The following is an 11,244-nucleotide window of genomic DNA, read 5'->3' on the forward strand; positions in this document are numbered from 1 at the left end:
GATGTTACAACGTTGTAACGTCACGCTACTTATTCCCGTTTAAACCAGCTTTTCCAATGAGATCATATCACTGATCATATTTGCTGTAAATTTTACAAGGAATCCAAATATGCAAAAATATTCGAGGTTTACGGTCGAATTTATGAGTTATAGTAGAAAATCTGATCAATTCTTAAGCAGTTAACCTATTTTACAGCTCTTTTGTCCACTAGGGCACTACTTGAGCGATTCCGATTGGCGGCTGCACTTACACTTTGTACAGCGCCTATATGTATTCTATTATATTCTTATTCTACTAAATCGAACTGGTTTGCCTTTGTGCTGCTTTCACTTTTCTACCCTGTCCTAGGTAGAATGATGAGCACGATGATGAAATGATGTGTGGCTGTTGTTCCTTTTCCAGTCCAATTGGGGGTCGCCCATTATGGGTTGCCGATCGCCGATGTTCAATTATCCGGGTCTGTTTGAGCTATGAGAGCTCAGAAGAGGGTCAAGTGCCAGCCGCTCTCGGGGGGAAGAGCAACTGACGAAGTGCCGGGGCCCCGGCAAAAAAAATGATCAAAAAGGCGTCAAAACGTTGTAACTGTAGTATTGTGTAACAGATTGAGTCGTAGTAGGCTGCGTCTAAGGGACTGTCAGATATGATGCGTAAATAAAGTCATTGTTCATTAATACCCCGAACTGTAAAGTATACTTTCTACATTGACGACGAGGATGAACATTGGACGCGTGAACATTGGAATGTTCAAAACGGACATGGAGCAGAACGGGAAAACAAAGAGAAGCACATTGAAACGCAACGGATGGACAACCGAATTCAACTTACACAGCCTATCTCAACGTGGTCCCAACGGCTGTTTTCCGAAAAAGTCAAGGTAGTTGTTGCAGAGGAAGCGGAGGTGAGGAATATCTGGCCATTGGGCGAGAGGATATCGAGAAAGCTTGGAACATCAACTACAGGCTCTCTCCGGGAATGTACGAGATTTTCCTGAATGCAGAAGGTACATATTATTTGGAGCTAATTTGTCGCAAGGTAAGACCTATGATTACAATACAATCGCGATAGGCAATTCTCGATTTGGGGCAAATGTATGATTTCTGTGTAAGCTCTTGGCAAAGTTGATGTTGTACGTGAAACTAAAATTTTTGAGTTTTGACTTTTGACCATTCAAACTAATTCTCCGTTGTTGCTGATAGAGTATTGGTTTGTTGATGTGAAAGAACGTTTAGTCCAATCTTGATGAACCAACAATAGGCAGTTTTAAAGATATGGAGAGATGTGTTCCTAAAAAGGGGACGCAATATGAAGCATTGTTCAAAACAATGAGTTTTCCTACAAGAGCTCAAAGCTGTTATTGAAGGAAAGATAAATAAAGAGTTTTGGTAGACCGCCATACTTCTGCTGGATTGAAATTTGTTCAAGGAGTTTGTTCATCATAAAAAAATAGTTCAGCTGTCGGAAGACAAAAGGTTGCTAAGTAACGGTATTACTAATAGAAAATAAGTTGCTTAGACCTTGTACAAATACGGTGTACACATGCATTAGCAGATGACAAGATCTTTATCAGTGTATGACTTATTTCAAGAAATTGTAGCTATAATCCTTATTTAACGACATAGTTACATAACATAATTACACTACTTTTGAAGAACAATTTACATTTCTCGCGACTTCGAAACCTAATAGTATAACATGCTACTCAGATTGATTGTTATCTCTGTTATCTAAGACTCTGATGGGTTTTAATCATTGCTTTTAAGATATTGGCTACTGCTAGATTTTGCCGTTTTAGTGTGCGATAATATTTGTAAGACAAGTTTTTAACCCTTTTGAGCCGGAGGGGTCATATATGACCCCAGCGATGAAACCGAGCATAACAAACGTGTTCGACACCAGCGAGGTTGCGTCGACAGCGGCGAAAAAAATCGGCTCCAAAAGGTTAAACTAAATACAAATTTAAATAACTTGTATATGGGTACTTCTAAAAGTCGTTTCAGATCTCGTTTGAACTGTTAAGTTCACGTTATGATTAAGTTATTGTTAGCAAACCGTGTAAATGTGTATATGCCTCAAGAATTTGGAAAAAAAAATATTTCAAATTATTTCCTTTTGGAAACCGAAACAAAACACTGAAGCAACCAATCAACTTTTGGAATGTTATTTTTCAATGTATTGTATTTCTTACGAATAATCAGACTTTGGCGACGAAATTGAACTCGCCCTAATATGGTACTAACCTAACATTTATGACACATTTTCGCCTTCTTTCCCCGATTCAGGCGAAACCAGCTGATTTTGTTATGAAAACATAAACAGCTGGTAGCCGAGAACAATAAGGATGAACGTAAACATCGGTCAACCAGCTGATTTTGTTGTGTAAACATGACCAGGTGGTGGACCGAGAACAAAAGACCTTAATGGTAAACATTGAGACGGCCGGCGAAAACTGTCACATTATCGGGCGAGTTGCAAAAACTCTGCGACTGAGATTGGCAGCGAAATCGAAAGCGGAATATGAGTACGACGAAATTTATCGCATCAAAGTCTAAGCCAAAAAAAAATCGCAATATTAGGAAAAAATACAGAGCAATTAGCTAGCGCTAACCCTACTAACAAAAGTAGTTGTACAACAGCTTGTGGGGCAATCGCTCTAGTAAAAGTATTTTCAAAATTATTACTGAAAAAAAATAGTTTGGAAAGTCACACAGAACCAAGCGTCATTTGGACCACATTTGGTCGGCGTTAAGTCAGACCGGACCATCTGTTTTTCAATGATTTCAAGAAAATGTCCTGCAGGCTCTTGAAATTTCAAATATCTGGTATTATATTTAGAAATACTATTATTCCTTTATGTAATGACACATCTGCATCAAAATAACGTCGAAAAGTTCAGGTTTAACGAATTCCTAAGCTTATCTTAACGTGCCCGAAAAATCGCGTAGTCCACTCTGACTGAATGCCAACCATTTGATCTTCCTATTTATCAACCAAAATAATTAAAAAAAAACATGTAAATAAGCAAGAAGCCTTATATTTTTAACAAAGTTACCATACTAAAAATAATTTTATTGATGGAGTAGAAAACTTGAAAAAAAAAATAGTACTTAATAGTCGAAATAATCGAAAAGTCCAGTTCAGAAAGTTCACAAGTTTGTGGAAATTTTATATGGACGTTTTACTTAATGTAAAGTGACAAACTTTATGATGGTTTATACTAAAAATTTACTAAATTTCCATGAACGCGGTGAATGAAATATGATACAGTGTGAGAAGTTTTGAGCACTGGTTCAGTGAAACTAAATTAGTCCAAGTACTCAAGGACATATAACGGATGAAAAGAAAGTTGAAAGAAACTTGTTCGGAAACGTAGGATGTGTCTAGATAAACGCCTCGAAAGTTCTAGTTCGTTTCTTTCGCATCCAAATATAAGAGATATAATTATCCTAGTCTATTTGTAGGTGAACAATGCGTAAAATAATTAATATATCCTAGAGTGAGGGTGAAAGATTCTATCCCGTATGAAGGAATTATAAGAAGCTCAAGAAACTTCAGTCTGATTTCTTGCGAGAAACGTAGGGAGCTTCAGTGCCTGTCCATTTCTGTATAGGAGATGAAGTAATCTCAGGTTATTTGGATGAACTCTAGTCCATTGAAGATCAAATAAGACAAAGATTGATTTTAATCAATTTGGCCCAAATCCAGTCTACCATGAGATGCAGGAAGTACAACTTCAGTCCATCTATGGTAAAGGGATATGACAAAGGGAACATGAAGTTTCAGTCTGCATAAGAAAAAGACCAAATGTAGGAGTCCGGCTCAGTCCATTTGGCAGTCCAGTCTATCATGAGATGAAGGAAGTGAGACTTCAGTCCATCTATGATAAAGGGATACGCAAAGGAAACGGAATGTTTCAGTCTGCAATAAAAGACCAGATGTAGGAGATTCGTCTCAGTCCATTTGGCAGTCCAGTCTATCATGAGATGAAGGAAGTAAGACTTCAGTCCATCTGTGATAAAGGGATATGCAAAGGAAACAGAATGTTTCAGTCTGCAATGAAAGACCAGATGTAGGAGATCCATCTCAGTCCATTTGGCAGTCCAGTCTACCATGAGGTGTAGGAAGTTCTACTTCAGTCCATCTATGGTAAAGGGATGCGCATAGGAAACAAAATTGTTTCAGTCTGCATTAACATTAACAAGACCAAATGTAGGGGATTCGTCCTAGTCCATTTGGCAATTCCTTTACTAGTAGATCAAGGGAGTTCCTTAATCTTTCATTCAAATTATTTAGTGCTAATAAGAGAAAGAGAAACACGTTTTTAAATAATATTTTTATAAGTCTCCTATAGGAACATGCATGATGTTGAACATTGCTGCTGAAGGTGAACGCGCAATAAGAACCACATGCTGGTTGGAAATGGATTAGGTAAGATTTTAGATCTGTTGAAAAAGAAGAGAATGGCTGATGTAAAAGATAAGTAACAATAAAATAACATATAGTTTATTATAATTTTTGTTGAAGTATATACCCAAACAAATAGGTGAACAGGACGACTACCCGAGAATGATGAATGACGCTGTACATGGATGGTCAACCCAACATTTACCTGCTTTGACGTTGTTATCATCTGAACTATGAGTGAAGACATGTATGGAAAATATATAATCATAATTGAACAAATGTTTTAAACAGTGAGGAGATCTAGGAACATGTAGAAGTAAAAATCATATTTGTAATTTTATTAGAAAGAAGGAGAGATGTAGTATTGTGTAACAGATTGAGTCGTAGTAGGCTGCGTCTAAGGGACTGTCAGATATGATGCGTAAATAAAGTCATTGTTCATTAATACCCCGAACTGTAAAGTATACTTTCTACAGTAACATTACGGTAGAATAGTTATTCGGTTAGTTATTCAATTCTGAATTCAGGATTTGAACTCCTTCAGAGGTTATTTCCGGGATTCCTGCTATTATTCCATTAGGGATTTCTCCCCAAAAGGAATATGCCGAAATTTCTTTAGACAACTTTAGATTTTTTTTAGATATTCGTGCTGGAATTTCTGATGGGATTCCTTCAATTTTTTTCCGAGTTTTTTTTTCAGGAATTTCTTTAATAATTCCTTCCGGGATTTCTTCTATGGTTCTTTCAGGGATTTCTGCTGAACTTCCATCCGGGATACCTGCCGTGATTTAACAGGTAGTCTCCAAAAGATTCCTTCAGGAATAAATAAAGTTATCTTTGATTTCGAAAACCTTGAAATGATTCTTTCAGAAATTCTAGCTGGGATTTATTCAGGGTTTACTGTTGGAATCACTTCATAGATTCCTCCTGGTATTCTTGCTAAGATTTTTATTATATTCAGATAATCCGAATATAATTCTTCCAGGTATACGTACTCCTGCTGGTATTCCTTGAAAGATTCTTCTCGGATGTTTTTTCCAGGGATTTCTCTTGGGACTTCTTCCGGGACTTCACCATTAATTCCTCCCAGGATTTCTCTGTGATTCTTTCAGTCGAGCTTTAAGATGATATTCCTCCCAGGAGTCTACCAGATGTGGCTCCCACAATTACTTTACGAAATTCCCCCAGGATTTCATTGGGTATTTCTGACGGGATTTCTATAGAAAATCTTGAACATGAACAAATGCAACATTGAATTGAAGTAAGCTTATGGAAGAATTAATTGAAGTATTGTCATTCCAAACTCCAATAATTTACTACTGCAAGATAATGTCAAAGAACAGCCTATTAACTGGAGAAGGACTTTAGTCAAACGATGAGTTAAATTAATTAATTCGTAAGGTGTGCTCCTAGATTCCCAATGTTTAAACACTCATTCTGACAATTCTAATGTGTGTCCCTTGTGCAGGAAACTGATACAATAATGAAAATCTTCGTATATAATGACTTGCTGCCTTTGTTGAGTTTTTCATTCCTAAATCTTTCTTAGCCGCAACCCACTAACATCTTAGAATCATCTCGGAACACGGTGTCACGTTGCAATCATGGCCCATACAAATGTGTCTGCACACCTGCACGGTGCACATCTTCGTATATCGAAATGTCTTTAACGGTGCAAAATTAGGGATGCACACGCGATGCACCGCTGCTCCAAGTGCAACTCAGCAAGGCAAGTAAGGTTTGCCTCCTGGGAAATTAGCCAGAGTGTGATCGTTAGACTGTGCCCGACGAGGCGGCAAAACAAAAAGGAATGTTCTTTATGGGGAATATATTACCCTTACCGGGTTTCCTCGGTTCTGTCCTCTTGTTGCTGCTTCTGCTGATTGTCCCTAAGAACTCACTGCCAATCCAGACCTTGGCAGCAGAATTTCTCGTTTTTTTTCTTCCACTTCTTCCGCTCACTTGCCAGCTCGGCAATACATTTTTATCCTCCTTGACATCGCAGTCACTATGGACCTTCCACCTTATAAACATTCGAATCGAATGCTACTCTGGTGTTCCGTATGCAAGTCTATCAGCGCCAGCCACCCCGGTCAGGTAGAGTCTTTAGACGACAACATCCGAGAATAAAGAAGCTTTTCCGGGAGGCACCTTCGGATTACAGGTTCAGAGCTCTAGCATTCATCGCCTCTATTTAGCTTAGAGGCGCTTGGCAGAAACGAACATCGGAAAACACAGCACAAATCGCAGAAGGAACAAAAGATTATCGGTGAACAAAAAATGTTCCTATCCCCCAGCGATTCGTTTTTGTAGTCGGAATTTTTCATACAATGTCATGACGGTGGATTATTTTTCTCCTCATCGACATCGTTCCTACATATATCAGGAAGGAAGATTTTTATTTCCCCAACGTTTCTTCGCATGGTTGTCTCACATGAATTATTGGGTACGAATAGATTTGCGATTTGTTGTTTTATTACATTTGATACCTAAATTTATTGCCGTCCTCTTGGTCTGCATTGTTTTACGATGCACTGCAGCAGTGACAGCGTTATGGTGCTTTCCGGTCATTCTGAAAGATTAGCTGTTTGCGATCTTTTTCCGTGCCTTGGGCCTTCGCTAAATCATTCTAACGAAGTGTTATACGTGGGACATACGTCTTTATTAACGCTATAGTTTTGATGTCAGCTGCGCGTAAATGGAAATTGATGATTGACATTATTTGAGCGGTTCAAATAATCAAAGTCTCTCTGCTAATAGCAAAATTTTCTTTTTGTGTTTTCGATATAAATTCAAAGGGAAACGTGATCTTCAGAAAAAAACATTAATGGTACTCTGGTAAGTTTTGAATCCTCCGAAAGAATCTCTGTTCTAAATATTTTCAAAGTCGAGTCAAGTACAAGACACTGAAAACGACCTTACAGTTGAGGTTGAAATACGTATCTGTTCACGGATGCAAATTGTTAGTGGAATTAAAAGGAACAGTACTTAACCTGAGTTTCTGTTTACTTACAGGTGTTCTTCTGATTCACCCAGGTTCATCATCATTCATCTTCTCATTTTTTTTGTGATTTATTATGTATGATTACTTTTAATAAGCCATTTTAATCAATAATTATATGTAATAACTTATCACAGTTGAAACCATTTTTATTCATCAATCATAACACTAGTTTACAGCATTTTTGAACTCGGTAAGCTGATGATCATTTTTGGTGTAGAATCATGCCCTGAGTTCGAAAACGCGAAGGAAAAAATTACAGTAGAGCGGAAATTTTTTCGACTTTCCATACAAGGTTGATGATTTGAAATCGACTTTTGTTCTATTTTCAAGCAACGTCGCTCACTTCACACATCTCATTCTCCGTAATCAATGCTCCGATTGATCTGATTTTTTTACTGTTACTCGCCTACATATGGTATGTCAAATAAACGTTGAGAAAGAATTTTTAGATTGTTTTTTTCTTATTGAAAAAAATACATTTCTTCATATATTTTTGGAAATTTGGCTAAAATATAGGAAGATCGTCCCTAAAACTCGCCAACATCTTGAATTTAATCAATTTGACGCAAAGCCTGCATTCAGATGATCTAATGGTATTGTATTCAGCTTTTAATTTATGGAAAAAGATTTGAAATTGGTTAAACAAAACGCAAGATATTTGAATTTTAGTAAATTCCATATTTTTAAATGTTGTAAAACTCAATATTGAGCTAAAACTCAAAAACTGCTCCACTCAAAATTTTTTGAAGCACGGTTTCGAAATCAGTGCTTCAAAAATTTTGGTCGTTGACAGAAGTTCACGACTTTCGTTTTATTTTGTAAACTAATCCACAACATAATCAATCATCATAATTATTAACTCTTGAAATCGTTTCGGCCGTCCAGTCTTATCGTAAAATCATAAACTATAGTTCGATTCCTTTCTTAAACGTTTCAATCTTCATTGGATCTTTATAAAGAATTCGAAATAGTTCTGTCGTGTTTTCGTCAAACAGATTTATAAACCTTTTAATCGTCATTTGATATTTTAGAATTCCGTACGTTTGTAACCGGAAAACCATAATTCATAACATTGGTAGTCGGAACTTCGGACCACTGTTCAAGCTCAGCAATATTCAGCTACCGTGAAGCTGGGAGGGTTGACCGTGTTTACATCTTACGATTTGGTCTTGTTTACGTTGATGGTGAGACCTGCCGCCGAGAAGCGATTGGCAAGATCATTGACCCTACTCTGCATATCAGAGCGCCGTTGAGCTAGGAGAGCAACGCCTGTTCAAACTCATTTATGTGCTTCTTGGTAATGGGCTGCCACAGCAATCCACGATTTGGTAACAATTAATCTCACCTACCAGAATCTCATCGATTACGATGAGGAACAGTAGTGATAATAGTATACATCCTTGCCTCACTCCAGCAACGACCCGGATGGGATCGGACAAGACACCGCCCGTTGTGTAGTACTCTGCACGAAAATGCCCTGTACTGTGCTTCAATGAGGCCGATGATTTTCTCAGGGACATCCTTGCCCATGAGGACTTTCATGATTGAAACGATCGAAAGCTTCTTCGTAATCAATGGACACCAGAGAGACACTTGGAATTAATTGATTTGCTCCAGGTAGACCTGTGCGCCGACTTTATTTTGCTCGGCGGCGGCGTGAGGGCCATTTTTGGCCGGCGGCGGCGGCGTCATCGGCGTCACGCCGGTGGCAACTTTCGGCGGCGGCGGCGGCGGCGTGAATCGGCGTGACCAAAATTTGATCGTTATTTCAACATTGGCGAAACGAAGAAGTTGTCTTCACGCTGTAGAATTTGTATTCCAGTCTTTGTTTTTTCATAACCATTGATGACATTATTGTAGTTATTATGCCAGTACACAGGATGAAGTATTTGACCAAAAAGAAACCAATGCTCAAACATCTTGTTTGACTCGATCGAATTTTCATTAGTGTCAAACAGATGTTTTTTCTTCAGTTTATTTGTCAAATGGCCCTGTGTACTTATAATCTTACGTTTGAATGAACACCTTTTTATTCCTGTTCGGGTTCATCACTACTGTGGCCAGTAATAAGACCTATATCCGTATCCGTATTAGTGCATGTTGCATTACTCCATTGCAAATTAAGATTTCGCTGCAGTTTTCGTTTTGTTTTCTTAGAACATTAGATTTTCGGGAATAATCTCCGAAAGAATTCCAGAAGGAGCCTGGAGGAATCCATGAAGAAATTTCTGGAATAATCCCAGCAAGAACTGCTGTATGAAACCCTTAAGGAACTTCTGCTGGAATCACTTATGAGTAGTTCAAAAATTTATCTTAGAGAGATCCCTGGAAAAATTATGAAGAATTCCCGAAGGAATTCCTAGAGGATTCCCCAACAGAATTCCAGCAGGAATCCCCGGAGAAATTTCAGAAGGAATCCCCAATGGATTTTTAGGAGTAATCCCGGAAGGAGTTCCAGGAGGAATACTCGTTGGAATTCCATGAGGGAGCCCTGAAAGAATTCCAAATGAAATTCCCGCAGAATTTGCACAAGGTAATCCCAAAAGAATTCCAGCACGAGTTCTAAGCAAATTCCAGCAGTAATCTCCAAAGAAATCTCAACAGGAATTCCAGAAAGAATCCTCGAAATTATTCCAGTGGGGATTTCAAAGTGAATTCGAGAAAGAATCCTCTAAGGATTTCTAGGAGGAATCAACGAAAAATATCCAAGAGGAATCTCAGAAGGAATTCCAGGAGAAATCCCTGAGGATCTTCAGGAGGAATTACCGAAAGAGTTCCAAGAGGAAGCCTAGAAGGAATTCTAGGTGGAATCCCCGAAGAAATTTGAAGTGGAACCCCAAAAGGAATTCTAGTAGGAAACCTCAAAGGAATTCCAGAAGAAATCTCTGGAAAAAAAAAATCAGGAGGAATCCTCCTCAAAGTCCAGGAGCAGTGAATCAAAATTCAACCATCGCGCAACAATAATGACAATGTCGCAACCTGTATTTGTTGCGACAATCCACCCAATGCGACATAAGTTTGTCCCAACTTGAAAATATTGGGATTAACATCGTACACCACGAGTTTAGAGATTTTTAAGCCTTGCATTGCGATTTTCGAACGGTAACTTCGAGCCGGTAAACACTGCAACTCTGGTGAAGCTCTATCATCAAACAGTTTCGATTTTGGGTTAGCAATAATTGATTATTCACGAGTTGAAAAGTACGCAACAAATTCAGCTTCCTTTTTGTCTGCAACAAAAAAAATCGAGATCATGTCATTATCTGTTACCAGTAGGGATAAAGAGTAATCGTCCCACCTTCTTTGTTGCTTGTTTTGTGCCTCTTTTGTCTGACAATTCTCTTCACTGTCCAGGAGGAATCCCCGAAAAAAGTCCAGGAGGAATCCACGATGGAATTTTATGAGGAATACTCGAAGGAAATTCAGGAGAAATCTCCGAAGGATTTCCAGAAGGAATGCCAACCCCGAAGAAATTCTAGTAGGAATTCCATGAGGAATCTCCGGAGAAATTGGAAGGGAAAGCTCCAAAGGAATTTCAAGAGCCAAACGCCAAAGATATTACAGGAGGAATCTCAGAAACAACTCTAGAAAGAATCTCCGAAGGAACTCCAGGAGAAATCCCCTGAGGTATTCAAGGAGGAATCCCTGAAAAAAGTCCAGGAGGAATTTCCGAAGGAACTCTAGGAGGCATCTCTGGAGGAATTCTATGAGGAATTCCCGAAGAACTCCACAAGGAATCTTCAAAGGATTTCAAACCGAAATCCTCGATACTGGAATTCAAAGAAACAGTACTTAAGGCGAAACTGCAAGCATTTTCTCATTTTTTCGGTTTTTGATT

General features: G+C 38.4%; 1 long non-coding RNA gene across 1 annotated transcript; it reads left to right on the plus strand.

The window, feature by feature from the left end:
• Nucleotides 1-934: 934 nt before the first annotated feature.
• LOC115257042 (uncharacterized) lies at nt 935-4,871 on the plus strand. Its single transcript, XR_009999263.1, has 3 exons — nt 935-1,033; nt 4,340-4,426; nt 4,523-4,871. It is a non-coding gene; the product is annotated as an uncharacterized LOC115257042 (long non-coding RNA).
• The last annotated feature ends 6,373 nt before the right edge of the window (nt 4,872-11,244 follow it).

This window comes from Aedes albopictus, chromosome 3 (genome assembly GCF_035046485.1).
Source record: "Aedes albopictus strain Foshan chromosome 3, AalbF5, whole genome shotgun sequence".
NCBI lineage: Eukaryota > Metazoa > Arthropoda > Insecta > Diptera > Culicidae > Aedes > Aedes albopictus.